Raw genomic sequence first — 18,469 nt, 5'->3', positions numbered from 1 at the left:
ATGACCAAAATTTTGTCCCCAGGGTAATATGGTTTTAAACACCAAAGACTAGTGAAGTCTTGTCCAGAACATAGTGACAACTAGCATCTGTTTGGCTACTATTTTAAAATCGTTTACCGGATGCTATCCAGGTCATAAAGATCCGTCAGTTATGCTCATCATTTGCCTGTTCCTTGTCAGTGGTATCCCCACTGGGTAATATAGCCCCAGAATGAAGGCTATATGAAACATGATAGCAGAGACTATAAATTTCCCCCAATCTCTGATTTTAAGCTGGCACATGGCTCCCCAGAATACCCAGCCTACCAGCCTCCCAGCCTACCTTCTATTAAGTGGAATGTAAGCAAAAGTGAAAGGTAAAAATTCCAGGAGTGTTCATAAAAGCAAATGCCCTTTTTCCCATTTCTTCTTCGTACACTCTGAAATGAGAACGTAAGAGCTGCATCTTAAGCAGCCATCTTGGATCATGAAGTGGAAGACATATTGTGGGGATAATGAAGCAAGAAGGCAGAAAGAAACTGGATCTCTGATAAACCAATTGGGGCACCATATCAGCCCTTGGCTGCTTATTTCTGCCTTCATTTCTGTGAGAGAAATATCAATCTCTACATTAACTAAACCATTGTTGTTTGAGAGTTTCAGTCACATGCAGCCAAACTAATCCTAACTGATACAAATATAAGAGTTCAATGATCTCTTTTTTTTTGTCTAGATATGGAATTTTGAATATCCAAATGATGAGTACTCTTTTTTTTTCAAAATTCTAAAACCCAATCTTTATTTTATTTTTTTAATTTTTAATTAATTGATTTTTTATTGCAGTAACATTGGTTTGTAACATTGTATAAATTTCAGGCATACATCATTATACTTCTATTTCTACATTGATTGCATCATATTCACCACCCAAATACTAATTACAACCCATCACCACACATATGTGCCTAATCATCCCTATCACCCTCCTCTCTCCCCTCCTCCCCTCTGGTAACCACCAATCCAATCTCTGTCTCTCTGCATCTGCAAAACCGCATCTTTATTTTTTTTTTTAATTTTATGTTATTATTTTATTTTTATTTATTTTTATTTTTTTTTAACTCTCTTAAGTGGCATTCTTTCTTTTTTGTTTGTTTGTTTACTGCAGTAACATTGGTTTATAACATTATATAAATTTCAGGTGTACATCATTATACTTCTATTTCTGCATAGATTACATCATGTTCACCACCCAAATACTAATTACAACCCATCACCACACACATGTGCCGAATTATCCCTTTTGCCCTTCTCGCTCCCCCCTTCCCCTCTGGTAACCACCAATCCAATCTCTGTCTCTATGTGTTTGTTTGTTGTTGTTATTATCTACTACTTAATGAAGGAAATCATACGGTATTTGACCTTCTCCCTCTGACTTATTCCACTTTTCATAATACCCTCAATGTCCATCCATGTTGTCACAAATGGCTGGATTTCATAATTTCTTACGGCTGAGTAGTATTCCATTGTGTATATATATAACATCTTCTTTATCCATTCGTCCCTTGATGGGCACTTAGGTTGCTTCCAAGTCTTACTATTGTGAATAACGCTGCAAAGAACACAGGAGTGCATGTATCTTTACGCATTGGTGTTCTCAAGTTCTTTGGATAAATACCCAGCAGTGGAATATCTGGATCATATGGTAGTTCTACCCTTAATTTTTTGAGAAATCTCCATACTGTTTTCCATAGTGGCTGCACCAGTTTGCACTCCCACCAGCAGTGTATGAGCATTCCCTTCTCTCCACATCCTCTCCAACACATGTTGTTTCCTGTCTTGTTAATTATAGCCATTCTGACGGTGTGAGGTGATAACTCATTGTAGTTTTCATTTGCATTTCCCTGATAGTTAATGATTTTGAACATCTTTTCATGTGTCTGTTGCGCATCTGTATATCTTCTTTGAAGAAATGTCTGTTCAGGTCTTTTGCCCATTTTTTAATTGGTAGTTTTTTTGGTAGTTTTTTTGTTGTTGAGATGCATCAGTTCTTTGTATATTTTGGAGATTAAGCCCTTATCAGATGTATGGTTTGCAAATATTTTCTCCCAATTGTTAGGTTGTCTTTTCGTTTTGTTGATGGTTTCCTTTGCTGAGCAGAAGCTTTTTAGTTTGATGTAGTCCCATTTGTTTATTTTTTCTATTGTTTCTCTTGCCCGGTCAGACATGGTGCTTGAAAATATGTTGCTAAGACTGATGTTGAAGAGTGTACTGCCTAAGTTTTCTTCTAGAAGTTTCATAGTTTCAGGTCTTACATTCAAGTCTTTAATTCATTTGGAGTTAATTTTTGTGTATGGTGTAAGGTAAGGGTCTACTTTCATTTTTTTGCATGTAACTATCCAGTTTTCCCAACATCATTTGTTGAAGAGATTTTCTTTTCTCCATTGTATGTTCCTGGCTCCTTTGTCAAAGATTAGCTGTCCATAGATGTGTGGGTTTATTTCTGGGCTTTCGATTCTATTCCATTGATCTGTGTGTCTGTTTTTGTGCCAGTACCATGCTGTTTTGGTTACTATAGCTTTCTAGTATATTTTGAAATCAGGGAGTGTGATACCTCCAGCTTTGTTCTTTTTTCTCAGGATTCCTTTAGCTATTCAGGGTCTTTTTTGCTCCCTATAAATTTTAGGATTCTTTGTTCTATTTCTGTGAAAATTGCTGTTGGAACTTTGATAGGGATTGCATTGAATCTATAGATTGCTTTAGGAAGTATGGACATCTTAACTGTGTTAATTCTTCCAATCCAAGAGCAAGGAATATCTTTCCATTTCTTTGTGTCTTCTTCAATTTCTTTCAGCAATGTTTTATAGTTTTCGGTATACAGATCTTTCACCTCTTTGGTTAAGTTTATTCCTAGGTATTTTATTCTTTTTGTTGCGATTGTAAATGGGATTGTATTCTTAATTTCTCTTTCTACTACTTCGTTGTTAGTGTATAGAAATACAACTGATTTTGTATGTTGATATTGTATCCTGCAACTTTACCATATTCGTTTATTACTTCTAAAGTTTTTTGGTGGATTCTTTAGGGTTTTCTATATATAAAATCATGTCATCTGCAAATAGTGAGAGTTTCACTTCTTCCTTTCCAATTTGGATCCCTTTTATTTCTTTTTCTTGCCTGATTGCTCTGGCTAGGACTTCCAGTACTATGTTAAATAGGAGTGGTGACAGTGGGCATCCTTGTCTGGTTCCTGTTCTTAGAGGGATAGCTTTCAGTTTTTCACCATTGAGGATGATATTAGCTGTGGGTTTGTCATATATGGCCTTTATTATGTTGAGGTACTTTCCTTCTATACCCATTTTATTCCGAGTTTTTATCATAAATGGATGCTGTATCTTGTCAAATGCTTTCTCTGCATCTATTGAGATGATCATGTGATTTTTATTCTTCATTTTATTAATGTGGTGTATCACGTTGATTGATTTGCAAATGTTAAACCATCCCTGCATACCTGGAATAAATCACACTTGATCATGGTGTATAATCTTTTTAATGTATTGTTGTATGCGATTTGCTAGTATTTTGTTGAGGATTTTTGCATCGATGTTCATCAGTGATATTGGCCTGTAATTTTCTTTTTTTTGTGTTGTCCTTGTCTGGTTTTGGTATCAGGGTAATGTCAGCTTCATAGAATGAGTTAGGGATCTTCCCCCTCTCCTCAATTTTTTGGAAGAGGTTGAGAAGGATAGGTATTAAGTCTTCTTTGAATGTTTGGTAGAATTCAGCAGGGAAGCCATCTAGTCCTGGACTTTTATTCTTGGGGAGATTTTTGATTACTGTTTCGATCTCCTTTCTGGTGATTGGTCTATTCAAATTCTCTACTTCTTCTTGATCCAGTTTTGGAAGGTTGTATGATTCTAAGAATTTATCCATTTCTTCAAGATTGTCGAATTGGTTGGCATATAGCTTTTCCTAGTATTCTCTTATAATCTTTTGTATTTCTGAGGTGTCTATTGTAATTTCTCCTCTTTCATTTCTGATTTGACTTATTTGTGCCTTCTCTCTTTTTTCTTGGTGAGTCTAGCTAAAGGTTTGTCAATTTTGTTTATCTTTTCAAAGAACCAGCTCTTGGTTTTATTAATTTTTTCTATTTTTTTTTTAGTCTCTATTTCTTTTATTTCTGCTCTGATTTTTATTATTTCCCTTCTTCTACTGATTTTGGGCTCTGTTTCTTCTTCTTTTTCCAGTTCCTATAGGTGTATTGTTAGATTGTTTACTTGAGATTTTACTTGTTTGTTGAGATAGGCCTGTATTGCTATGAACTTCCCTCTTAGAACTGCTTTTGCTGTATCCCATAAATTCTGGCATGTTGTATTTTCATTTTCATTTGTCTCTGGGTATTTTTTGATTTCTCTTTTGATTTCTTCATTGACCAAATCGTTGTTCAATAGCGTTTTGTTTAATCTCCATGTATTTGTGGCTTTTCTGATTTTCTTCTTATAGTTGATTTCTAGTTTCATACTGTTGTGGTCAGAAAAGATGCTTGGTATTATTTCAATCTTCTTAAATTTATGGAGACTTGTTTTGTGGCCTAATATGTGATCAGTCCTGGAGAATGTTCCATGTGCATTTGATAAGAACGTGTATTCTTCGGTTTTTGGATGGAATGCTCTGTATATATCTACTAGGTCCATCTGTTCTAGTGTTTCATTTAAGGCCAATGTCTCCTTATTGATCTTCTGTTTGGATGATCTATCCATTGGTGTAAGTGGAGTGTTCAAGTCCCCTACTATTATTGTGTTACTGTCTACTTCTCTTTATATGTCTGTTAATAATTGCTTTATATATTTAGGTGCATCTACCCTGGGTGCGTAGATATTTACAAGTGCTATATCCTCTGGTTGGATTGTTCGCTTGATCATTATGGAATGCCTCTCTTTGTCTCTTTTTTCAGTTTTTGTTTTAAAGTCTATTTTGTCTGGTATGAGTATTGCTACCCCAGCTTACTTTTCATTGACATGTGTGGAGAATCTTTTTCCATTGCTTCACTTTCAGTTTGTGAGTGTCTTTAGGTCTGAAGTGTGTCTCTTGTACGCAGCATATATGTGGGTCTTGTTGTTTTATCCAATCAGCCACACTGTGCCTTTTAATTGGAGCATTGAGTCCACTGACGCTGAAAGTAGTTATTGATAAGTATGTACTTACTGCCATTTTTTAACTTTTTTTTTTCTCAGTGTTTTAGTAGTCCTTCTCTGTTCCTTTCTCCTTCTATACAGATTTGATGGTCCCTTTAGTTTGACCTCTCTCTTTAAGCTCTACTCTTTAACTCCCCACCTCCCTCATTTTATGTTTTTGATATCATGTCTAACCTCGTTTTTGTGCATTGTATCCATTACCCTCTTATCATGGAAGTGGACAATTTTTTCTATTTGTGGTCTTCTCTTTTCCCCTTAAATCAGTCCCTTTAACATTTCTTGTAGCACTGGTTTCTTGGTGACAAACTCCTTTAATTTTTGCTTGTCTGGGAAATTTTTGATCTCTCCTTCCATTTTGAATGATAACCTTGCTTGTTAGAGTATTCTTGGCTGTAAGCGTTTTCCTTTTAGCACTTTACGTATGTCGTGCCACTCTCTTCTAGCCTGGATGGTTTCTGCTGAGAAGTCAGCTGATAGCCTTATGGGGTATCCTTTGTATGTAACTTGTCTTTCTCTTGCAGCTTTTAGAATTCTCTCTTTATCTTTAATTCTGACATTTTGATTATGATGTGTCTTGGTGTGGGCCTCTTTGGGTTTATCTTGTTTGGGGCTCTCTGTGCTTCCTGTACCTGGATGTCTGTTTCCTTCCTTAGGTTAAGGAAGTTTTCATCTATTATTTCTTGAAATAGATTCTCTGCCCCTATTTCTCACTCTTCTCCTTCCAGGACACCTATAACACGCATGTTAGTGCGCTTGATGTTGTCCCAGAGGTCCCTTAGACTGTCCTCACTCTTTTTAATTCTTTTCTCTTTTACCTGTTCAGCTTGGGTAATTTCTTCTAGTCTTTCGTCCAGCTCACAGATCCATTCTTCTGTATCCTCTACTCTGCTTTTGAGTCCCTCTAGTGAATTTTTCATTTCCAGTATTGTATTCTTCGTTTCTGATTGGTTCTTTTTTATATCTTCCATTTCTTTGTTGACATTCTCGCTGAGTTCATCTATTCTTCTCCCTAGATCAGTGAGCATCCTTAACACTCTTTGTTTGAACTCTCTGTCAGGTAGGTTGCTTATTTCTGTTTCACTTAGTTCCATTTCTGGGGTTTTGTCCTGTTCCTTTACTTGGAATGTATTCCTTTGCCTCCTCATTTTGCCTCTTTCCCTGTGCTTGTGTCTACATATTAGGTAGGTCAGCTACGTCTCCTGCTCTTGGATAGGTGACCTTATATAAGTGATGCCTTAGGAGGCCTGCAGTGTGCTTCCCCTATGTGGGCTATGTGTGTCCTTCTGTTGTGGCCTGTTTACTCTCCCTGTAGGCACCCAGGGAAGCCAAGTTATGCTCATGGCCAACTGTTGTAATGCTCAGCTGCTTGTAGTTGTTGTGAGCCCTTCAGTCTCTTTATCAGGTGTGAGGAGCCCCAGCACAGTTGGCTGCAAGTTCTAATACCACATTTGTGTTGCAGTATTTATTTTAAGTGAGTAGGCCCCCAGCATGGCAGGTTGTTAGGCTCAGGGGTTTACAATTGCTATAAGTCTCCAGCCTTTAGGTCTCTTGTCAGCTCTCTGAGGATTGCACCTGTGTGGGGCTGTCCTCAGGCACGGGAGCACCCAATTGTTTCAGGCTTTGGAAAGTGGGGCAAACCCCATGCAGGTCTTTGAGAAGCACAAGTCTTCTGCAGCTGACAAGCCCTGCCACCCACAGGTCCACACACACAGTCAACACATTTCTGCCCTGTGTGCGTGCCCCTACCTCCTGAAGTGGACCCAGTCTCTCCACGGCAGGAGCCCCACACACTCCACCACTGCCTCACACTCTCCACCTGCTCCCTCTGCATGCCCTGCCCCACTGAAGTCGGCTCAGTTGCCAGGCTGCAGAGAATCCAGTCACCAATCTACGCAGGCCCACAAGTTGCCTGAGGGCTTGTTGTTGGGTAGGGCCTGTCTCTAGGGTGGGCTGCCTGCCCTGGCTAAGCTGGATTAAATTGGTGCTCTAGTGGGTGGGGCAGACCTGGGCTAGCAGGCCCCAGGGAGAACTCCAATGGCGGCTGTGTCAGCACACCAACACCAGGCCACAACAATGGCCACCGCCAATGTCCCAGTCCCTGGAGAGGTCTCACCTCTCATTGCAATGCACTCAGAGCCTATCAGGTGAGTCTCTTTTCACCAAAGCACTGTGCACCTTTCTTTCTGGTGATTTTAGGTTGATCTGAAATGGGTGAGTTTGCGCATGGGCCCTTTAAGAGCCAGTTTTAATTTTTTTGTGACCCAGCTTTTCTGGAGGTACTCCCCAATGTTTTAGTAGCAGGAAAAGTCAGATATTATGCTACTCATCTCGATTGTGCTGGGTCCACAAAATGCCCACAGCGGGGGCGCTCCCCGGCGCAGGTTCCTGCTCCTCAGGGAGGGCTGCGGACCTGTGGGCTGCTCCCGGGCGGCCGTGAAGCTGGCGGCTTGTGAAGGCGGTGTTTTTTCTCTCCAGAAGGATGTTTCTGCCTCTTCCACCTCGAATAGGATTGTCCTTTGTTGCAGGAGTTCTTCTTATCCAGTTTTAAGTTCTGTCTCAGGGGTAATTTTTCCATGAGTAGTTGTAAATTGGCTGTGTCCGCAGGAGGAGGTGAGTTCAGAGTCTGCTTACGCCACCATCTTGACTTCTCCTTGATGAGTACTCTTAAGAAAAGAACATGTATTCCATTGCATTTGTCATTTGATTAAATTGATGCTTTCTGGTCACCTCTTCTGAACTCTATTTAATACACTAAAATATGTTTCTCAAATAATCAAAAGCAAAAAATGTACTTTTTTTTTTTTAAGAAAAGGAATTCTGTGTGATGCTGATACCACTAAACCTATATGCTCCCACTTGTCAGGGTTATGCAGAAGCATCCTAGTTTTACTTGGTAGTCTGAACAACACCCAATTCATTAAGTATATGCAGTCATAAATTCCTATTATAATTCTAAGTGTGACCAAATATCTCCCACCCAAATGTCTTCGAGAACTCTTGTCATCCTGGGTGACCTTTTCCTTTAATATGTAAACAAAATCTCCAGTCCTATGCAGCCCAGCAACAGCAGAAAGTTCAAGGAGTCCTTGGAGCGCTTGCTTCCCTCTTCATCTAACTCTGTCCAGTTTCTTGCTTCTGCTGACTTCCTGACTTCCACCCTGGTCTTGCTTCCTGAGGCCCCTTTCTTCCTTTCTTCTCTGCTTTACTCCACACTGGACATCAAACCTATCCTTTCTTTTAAGAATCACACACACAAGGCTGTTCTGTGTGTTGCAGGTCAAATTTCTGGTCATATACACCATAGAAATTTCTTACCGCCCATCTTTTTCATTCTGGCCTCCACTTTCTGCAGATTCCTCCCTCATCCTCCTTTTCTGTTCCTCATCTTCCTGGCCCCTGGGATAGCACCTTCTTTTAGAGCTCTCAAGAGCTCTGTTCATGTTATTTTGTTTGCAAATCCGTGTAAGTCTTCTTTGACGTTATCTTCTATTATAGTCCAGGTTAAGAAGTAGAGGGTGGGGTGGGTAGGGGCCTGTCAGCTCTTTCACAATCAAAAGTTACATTAATATCAAGAACAACAAATACAGATGTGAGAGATAAAACCTATGTCTTCATTTATGAATAGGGATAAAAAAAAATTATATGTTTCAATTTTTCTTAACTTTAGGCCACCTTAAAGTTTAAGTATTTAGGGAAGACTTTCTCCTAAATGAGAAAAGTCCCTGTGAATGAAAGGGGTGGCTATAGAACATAGATTCTCCTGACGTTCAGATCACATTCTCCAGGATTTTATTTTATTTTTTCTTTCTCATTACACGAGCCCAATGCCCATTACCTATAACACCACCAAGGTCTTCTGATTTCTAGAGCATTGCTCTTCCCACTAAATTACATTGCTTTCCAAACTACTTTATTGGAGTTTCTTTTCTAAATCCACTTTGATCTCTTGTACAAAAGGAACAGGACCACTTTTGAACAATATGTCTCTTGAATTAATTACTGATAAAGCTGTCTCATTTCTTTGAGTAAAGGAATGACCAGACTGCATTTGCTTTTTATGAGTGAAAAGACTCTCTCATCATAACTACCACTTGCAATCCTCAAATATAGAACTGAAGCTCCTTCTTAAACAAAATCCCAAGCATGAATTCCTACAGAAAACATAGCCCTAGAATTTTGGGAATTACTTCAGTTTTTGTCCAATAATCATCTATTGAACACCTTTTATCTGCTGTCATCACATTCATCACTAGAGCTATTTGAAGATAATAAGATTCAATTTTATACTCTGGAGGAGAGAGAAAGTGGAAGGGAGACATGATAAAGTTATGATAAGGAGCTATGTGTGTACAAAGGAGGGTCCTAGTCAAAGAAGTATCACTGAAAGCTTCATAAGGGAGGTATTATCTGAGCTGAATCTCGAAAGACAAAAAAAAATAAAAGTTAGCAAGAAAAATGAGGGCTCAAAGGATACTTCATGCAAAGCAAATAATATGAGCAAAGATTTAGAGGAATCAAACCTTATGTGCAACTAGTTTAGAATGTTGTAGCATTAACTGCAAAGTGAGAAATGGAAAAAGATAAGTTATACCTTAGATATGTATTTATTTACTTATTTGTGTTTCATCTGTCTTCCCCATTAGCTCTATGAGAATGAGAATTTTGTCTTCTTCTTCCTCAACATCTAGAATGGTGATGAACACATAGTTGGTGCTCAATAAATATTTGTTGAATGATTGAATGACTCTAAGTGTAGCCAGGCGAAAAAGTGGTTCAGCATAGGGATGAAGAACATGAGCTCTATCCACAGGAAATTCGTGCACACGTACAGTAGGAAACATGTATAAGAATGTACATGGCAGCACTGTTCACAGCAACAAAGTCTTGGATACAACCCAATGCCCATCAACTAAAGAGTAATCAATAAAAGATAGTATATTCACAAAACGTTTTATTATATAGTTTTCAGAGTACAATAATATAGATCAATATTAGCAATATGTCCCAAAAGATTACACGTATTATGATAGTTTTTTTTGAAGTGAAAATCATCTAAAATCCATATATATACTTTTTAGGAATATGTATCATAGCAATAAGTATATATAAAAAGAAAAGTAGAGTCAGAATGATAGTAACTTCCAGGAAGCAGGGGAAGGGAAATAAAATGGATGGATCACATTGTTAGGTTTAGATTTTTGTCAAGGTCTTAACTCATGTTTTGTGTGGCATTTTGGAGTTTTATTACATTATTAAAAATAACAAACTATCCATGCATGGCAATCTTGAGAATGTATCATAAAACAAACACTAAGCTGATTTTGTGAAATTGAGGCCCAAAGAAGAAAAAGGAGGAAAAAACTGTGTTCCTGAGCACCCGCTCTTTAGTGGGAGTGGGAGAGAGGGGCAGGGTATTCTGTGCTTGGGAACCAGACCATCTGCTTTCAAATTCCAAACATACAGTTTTCTAGCTGTGTGATCTCAGATACATTCCTTAAAGGCTTTATGCCTCAGTTTCCTCCACTGTAAATGGGAGGTAAAAACAATACTTTCATTTTAAGGTTATTTTGAGATTAAATTAAACATATGTAAATGCATGTGACGGATACACAGTGCTAAATAAATGTTGTGATAAATCCAAAGGATAAATAAATATTGACTGCTAGTACTATGAGAATAGAAACTGGAAGACCTCGTATATATGCTAAATAGTTTCTGCTTTACCTGTAAAGGCTTTGAGAACTCCAGAAAAAAGTTTAAGTCAGGAAATAATGTGATTAGATTTTCATTTTTGACAGGTCCCTCTAGCTGCAATATTGTGAAGGAGTATAATAGTTTCAGCAGGGAGGCCAATTGATATATTATTACAGTAGTTATGAAGAAACATGATGAAAGCCTAAACTAAGGCAATAGTAGTGGAGAAGGAAAAGTGGGGACAGAAATGACAAAAATAGTAAGGAAATAGAATCTTGGGGCTCAGTCATATATGGAATGAGGAGCTTGGAATGACTCCCAGAACTTGGGATTGTGGGGTGAGTGAATATGGGCACTGTTCCCATGATAGGAAATACAGAAAAAGTGGAGGTTTCTCAGTGTAAGCACTATTGACATTTTGGCAAAAATAACCCCTGTAAATAGAGAAAGAACAGATTCACAGGGGAAGATAATGACTTCAGTGCTGGGTGTATTGGATATGTCAACTTTGAGATGCTTCTGAGGCATACAGGTGGTGTTGTCTAATAAAGAGGTGGAGTTCAGATTCAGGAGAAAATGCTGAATTTTCAGTATAGATTTGGACGCTAAACTTATATACTATAACTAAAACCAGAGGAGGCAATAAATTCACCCACGGGGAGCATGTGCAGCAACAAGTTAAAGCATTGAGGACATAAGCCTAGAGAACACACCAAATCAGGGATGAGCAGGAGAAAAACCAGCAAGTAGATGATTTCTTTTCTTTCTTGTCTTATTGCACTTTCTAGGACTCCACTAGAGTGTTATATAGCAGTGATAGCAAGCATTACCGTGTTGTTCCCAAATATAATGAGAATGCTTCTAAAAAGTCCATCATTTAGAATGGTACTTCCTAGAGAATGTTGGTGGATATGAACAGAGATTGTTAAAGAACTTATTTCCAAGGAGATAAAAAACTGGACCAAGGACACAGGTAGAGGAATAACCTTGAACAAAAGAGTGTACAAAGGAGAATGCACCTCTTTCTCCAAGGATGGAGAGAAGGAAGTGAGAAGAGTTTTAGTTGTTTTATAATGATTACTTTCCATTCTTTCATATAAAATACTTGAAGTATTTAACTTACTTAGACTAATACTCATAACTATTCTGCCAATAAAATCAGAACAATAGTTTGACCTGTAAGTTTATAGGTTTAGAGAATGGAGAGCAATTTATGCCTAGTAGTCTCAATTTTTTTTTTTTTTTTTTTTTTTTTCTTTTGTGAGGAGATCAGCCCTGTGCTAACATCCGCCAATCCTCCTCTTTTTTTTTTTTTTGCTGAGGAAGACGGCCCTGGGCTAACATCTGTGCCCATCTTCCTCCACTTTATATGGGACGCCGCCACAGCATGGCTTGCCAAGCAGTGCGTTGGTGCGCGCCCGGGATCCGAACCAGCGAATCCCGGGCCGCCGCAGCGGAGCGCGCGCACCTAACCGCTTGCGCCACCGGGCCGGCCCCTCAATTTTTTTTAAAGTAGTAGGTGATCCAGATGCAGATATCTTAATGGATTCAAAGTGCCCCACAAAAGGCTAACAACCCAAAGCTTTACATGGTAGAGCTGAACGGGACTGATTCCATTTGGGGTAAAATGACCTTTAAATAAGATTTTGCTCCATGATTAAGTTAAATTCTGCTGTTGGAAAAAACTTCAAAAACATTTGGAAATTCCCTTCAGATTGAGACTAAATCTGGCACAGAAACTGCTTGCTGATCCCTCGTATAGATCATTTCTTGGAAACTGAGTAGAGGGAGGAGCCAAGAATAAAAAAATTCTTCCAAAGAAAATTGCATCCATCTGCCTAGCTAAGGAAAAGGTATCTCCTTCTTCCTAAATAAACTAAATTACCAAGTGTAAACACAATGACTTTATCACAGGTAGGGTAATTCAAGTTTTCTTATCTGGGGCACAACTGACATTTTAGGCCGATAAGTGCTGTGCATTGAAGAATGTTAAGGGACATCCCTGACCTCTCCCTTCTAATGCAGGTAGCAACCACCTGCCTCCTCCCAATGCAGCTGTGACAAGCAAAAATGTCTCCAGACATTGCCAAATGTCCCCTGGGGCAGGGGGCAAAATCACCCCCCAAGTTAAGGACTACTGGAGTAATTAAAAAGTAATGGAAATCCCCTGACCTGCCCCTTCCTATCCTATCAGTATTTTAACTTTATGAAAATTACTTCCTCACTTCTGGGAAATTATTTTAACAGTATTCTTTCCTCAATCAGTGTGAGGATTTTAATCACTGGGATGTCTCTATCCGAATCCTCCCATGGTGATGTGTATGGGGAGGGAAAGGGTAGTGGGGTACAGGTGGTAGTGTGAAGGCAGAGAAACAGAGAGCACTCTCGCCAATGAACATGCTGGAAACATGGAAACCAGGAAAGGAAACAGAGCTAAGAACCAAGGAGCTGTTACCCAGTACCCTACAGGAGTCCGTAGATTTGCCAAAGACAAAAAGGCCGGAAGCATGGATTAAAGCAGGACGGTCGAGCCTGGAAGATGATGGCAAGCACACCACATAAATGGGGAAACGTCCAACAGTGTTCCTTTGAAAGACTTCACTGCCTATAGCTTTTATTTGTTAGCTGCCATATGGCATCTGAATTGCTGAGCAAAGTTGGAAGGGCCAGAGAGGATACTGACATACTTATCTGATCTTGTGGCACTTATGTTAACAAAGGTAAGTAAAATTCTTCATTTCGGTATCAGTTCAGATGATGAAAGTCATGGTGATGCACCTGTGTTAAATGAAGGCAACCTTTGTTTCCTAAAGCTTCAAGTTTTCTGGCACTCACTGACCAGACAGCCTACACCAAGCTAAGAGGGAACATGCATAGGAAGGGGCTCTGACCCAAGAGTTTGCAGTAAGAATAGCTAAGAGTGGTAAGGCCTTCCTCTAGCTTTGCTCCCTCACTGCTGCAGCCCTGCAAACATCTTTGTTAGTCTCTTTTCTATTAGGTGCACATTTGTCTTGGTATTCAAGGGCCACCTCCCCAACCCTCACCCCGCAAGGCGTCATCAGACACTCTCCTCCAGGCTCTAGCTGTTTCTGTCACTTTAGCCACATCTTTACAACTCAGGTAGCGATGTCCCGGATTACACATGTGTTTCTGAGAATAAGGTTTTTTTTCTGTGTATTTTCAGCACTTTTCTGTTCTGTCTCTCTTATTTTTATTAGAATGCCTTGCTCCCACATAATTCCCTACTGCGACGGGGACAGTCGTCTGCAACGCTGCAGGTACTCGGTAAATGCTGCCCACCTGCCTGGCCACTCAGACAAGGACTCCCATCCCCGGCATATTAATGACAGGATTGCTTTTGAGATGACATAGTTGTTGTGTTATATCTATGCTGGAGATTCTTTGAGTCACTGTTGGTCTCTGCCTCATTATCTCTTTTTCTAAAGGCTTTCTCAGTCATATACACAAGAATTCTAGCCATGTCTTTTCCCCTAGGAACAAGAATATGGGTAAGAATAGCAAAATAAGATTCAACTTAGAAAAGTGCATAGAATTTTCCCTAAGATAGTATAAGAATAAGGGGGAAAAATTCAATGAATTGTACAGGAGTAAATTTAAAAGAAAGAAAAGCAGACAAATAGCAGAACAATGGCACTTCTTTTAATGGTTTGCCCTTCAACACCCCGGATCAATTTGTACTTGTCTTAATGAGAGACCATAGTCTCCTTGTCTCCTTGACAGCAAAGGCTACTGGTGTGCGTTGTAAACACCGTAAACACAGTACCTCGATATGTACATATAATAAACAGCAATAATCATTCTCACTATTAACCCTTAATGGTCCCCCCAGAGTAACAGTCTTGGGAAATGCTGCAGCACAAGTTAACTGATTAGGCAGTTTGGGAAACACCTTTTCCTGTAGACACATCCCACATATCCCATCCCACACATTAGCAGTGTTTAACTTTGTTATATACTGTGTATCCCCACGTTGTTAGACCCTGAAACTCTTCCACCATATCATTCATTTCTAGTCCATCGTCATGCTGAGAAACACTGATCGGCAGTGCAGGGTGAGGCCAGAGAAGGAAACGTAGCAGCAGCCCGAGGCTGCTGTCCAAAATGTATCCCCCTTTATTCCTATAATCTTACTAGGGAGCAAGAGAGCGCCAGATGTGCCAGCCTCTCTCCCCTCAAAGCAGAAAGTTTTCATTAGCAGACACAGCCAGGAACAGAGAGGATGAAATGCACTCACTTGCTCCCCTGTGACTTTCGGAGGATTCCAGAAGGCAGCCTGAGGCCAGCAGCAGGGCTATGTCCAGTACTGACCTAGGCAGGTGCCTGCTGGGATCTGGATGGGGCTTGGCAGCCAAAAGGCTACGTCAAGTCAAAGGAGAATCTTGAAAGAGAAAGTAGGAGAGAGGAACACTGGATTTCTGTCCTTTCAGGTAAAAACAATGACTTCAACAAACCAGCATGACCTCCCAGGCCAGGCGACTCACTGGGCTTCCTTTTAGCACTTTTCATTCTGTTTGGAACCCCGTGAGCGACAGTTGCAGGATGAAAAAAGAAAGAGACAAGTCATGACACCTGTTCTTTTTCTTCCTTCTGTAATATAAGCTTTAAATCCTGCAGAAGGCCAGAAGTTTACTATGACTCTCTGCACTGTCTGCTGTTAATGAGGCCTCCAGTGACAATTCCCCACTAGACAGCGGAACAGGCCACAATGTTGGCTCTGAGAAAGGAGAGGCGGGTCACACCTGGGGCACCCCTGATTATTTCCAGCAGCCAACCCCCACCTTGGGGGAACCCTGGCCCTGGCAGGTGTACTAATCATGGCAAGTGGCTGGGATAAAAGGCGCTGGATTATTGGGGTGTTGGCCATGCCAGCCTACAAGGCTTTTTGCAGACACTCATCTCAGGGATTCTGCAAATGAGCTGCCTGTGCGGTGAAAGGTGCAGGCTCTCTAGGAGCCTCTGCATTTCTTTGGAGCTCTTCAGCCACTTGCAGAGCGGAAGGTCCTCTAAGGCTTGTCCCAGGCATTTGTTGACCCTCAGTCATACCATGGGTGGGCTATGCAGACCTCATCTAGAATCTAACCTGCATGCAAAACAAAACAACCTTGTTTCTGAGACTGATTTGTTTGGTCCCCCAAGGCTGTCATCAGATGAAACCCTCTGAGAAGAATACACTCAGAAAATGCTTCCTAAGATGGCAGCGTTTAGGGCTTCTTCCTGGGCATATTGATTTGCTTGGTAGATAGTGTGAAGCTGTTAAACTTTTCACCATCCCACCCTCTTTGGAGAGCATCTCTAGAGGCTAATACATGTAGCTCTGCTCCGGCACAGACGTTGCCATGCATGTCACCCATGTCACCCATGAACTGGCTCCTCCATGCGCTCCACAGTCCACTCGCCCTTTTTTTTTCTTTAGCCCAGTATATCATTACATTCCAAGCAAATGCTGCCTCCCTGACTATGATTGATCCCCACTCATTTCATCCTGAATGCAAAGTATTTGATTTCAAGTGTGGTTCATTCTGCTCGGTGAACTCATTATAAAGTCAAGCTGAACATCTCACAGATGTGCAGCACCTTGTCTTTGAGGTTCAGCAATCTAATTTGGAATCTCATTATAGACCTTCCACTGGTGGTGGGCACAGGGGCAACTACCTGGCTGGTGTTTTCCTGCCCATCTCCTATCCCATAAAGAAGCTGTCATTTCAGTACCGGCACACCAGAATATTCCCCATTTTGGAAAATAGCTTTATTTATCTCTCCACAAACGCCTCTTGGCAGTGATGAGAGAGTAATACTTTGTAGGCTGTTTTATTAAGCATCTCAGGAGGTCAGGTGCTGAAAGAGACAGCTCGCAGCTGCTTGTTTTCCACCTATTTAGCAGGCTTCTCTATGGATTGTATGTTACATTTTCTAAAGTTCGCAGTGTGGTTGTCATTTTGCTAAGAATCTATATACCAAGAATCTTTGCTTGGCACAGTAATATAGTTTCACTCAGGGAGGACCTGATTTCTGGCGTCTCTGTGGTGGATGAAGGGAGAATGGGGTTGAAATGGAAAGTTAGCTTTATTTGCAGAGAGATGCATTGATTCTGAAAGATTGATGCGTTCATTTTTTTCACCTATTTGGTGCTTTCAAAACCAATGAGCATCCAAGGCTCAGTTCTGGCTACTAATGAAGTTTTTATTTCTCCACTTTCTATTTTAAAACTTTGGTAAGAGAAAATATTTTCTTTTCCAATTGCAATTGTTTCCATTCCCCTATAGAACAGGCCAAGCCTTGAAGAGAACTGGAACTTTGTTTCTTTGCTATAGAAGAGTAAATAGATTTCTGAAATCTCCTAGAAGCAAATGTGAGCTGACCGTGTTTACATATATTAATGAATAGGGATAAGTTAATGTAACTATGTGCAGCAGGATATACAGATATTTGTCTTGCATTTTATGTTCAGCAAAAACACAGAGATTCCTAGCATCACACCTCACCTCCTGACATCTCAGTTTGATCCAGGAAAGGGGTCTGCCAACTACAGCCCGTGGGCCAAACCCATCCACTGCCTGTCTTTGTAAATAAAGTTGTTTGGAACACAGTCACGCCTATTAGTTTATGTCCATTGCTGCTTTCGAGCTGCAAAGACAGAGTTAACGAGTTGTGATGCAGTCTACATAGCTTACAAAGCCTAAAGTATTTACTCTCTGGTCCTTTACAGGAAATGTTTTGTGACCTCTAATCTAGAAAAGGGATCTTATCGGGTCTATTTAATTCATGTTTAGCAAAGCACGTGTTTTGAAAATAATTTTCAGTATGAAAACTGGGATGAGGATTACAAGGAGTATAGAGTAAGAATCTGACCTGCTGGCCTTTCAAAAAGGCTTTATGAATCTTAAATCTCTGCTATTTCTACCCAAGAGAGGTCTTGAATGGAATGGTTAATTAATAGCAAAAGTTTGATACAATTTATGCATGTTTTGAATGACTTTTTGACTTGAAAAAGCTCCCTCTCCACTGACTTTTGATTTCCAGTTATGGACTGGGAAATTAATTATTTCAGTTTATTTTTATTGCATTACATTCAGGCCAGACACACTACGCAGGAAAGGTAGAATTAGTAATAAGTGATAGTGAAATTTTATAGCATATCCACCCTATAAAATTGTCTCATTACCTGTGCTTCTCCTCTTTTGGTCCTCCCTTCTGATAGTTTCCCTTTCATTGTTATGACCCTTTAGAAAGCACTGGCAGCTTCAGTGGTGGTGGACCATAAGGGTTGGCACACAGCACTATATAGCTGGGAGGATGCCAACCATCCATGACTATTGCATCCTGCATTCTACTCTCAGACCATAAGTTACATGATGAACCCATTTGAGTACGGTTACAGTAAAGTGATGAGATTAGATGGATGGATGGATGGATGGATGGATGGATGGATGGATGGATGGAGATATATAGAAAATAAATATAAGATAGATAGATAGATTGATAGATAGATGATAGATAGATAGACAGACAGATAGATAGACAGATAGATAAGAGAGAGGGAGAGAGAGAAGCACAGGACTAGGAGTTAAGTTTTCATTCAAGTT

This window comes from Diceros bicornis, chromosome 9 (genome assembly GCF_020826845.1).
Source record: "Diceros bicornis minor isolate mBicDic1 chromosome 9, mDicBic1.mat.cur, whole genome shotgun sequence".
Lineage (NCBI taxonomy): Eukaryota > Metazoa > Chordata > Mammalia > Perissodactyla > Rhinocerotidae > Diceros > Diceros bicornis.
This window is presented reverse-complemented; position numbering follows the sequence as displayed.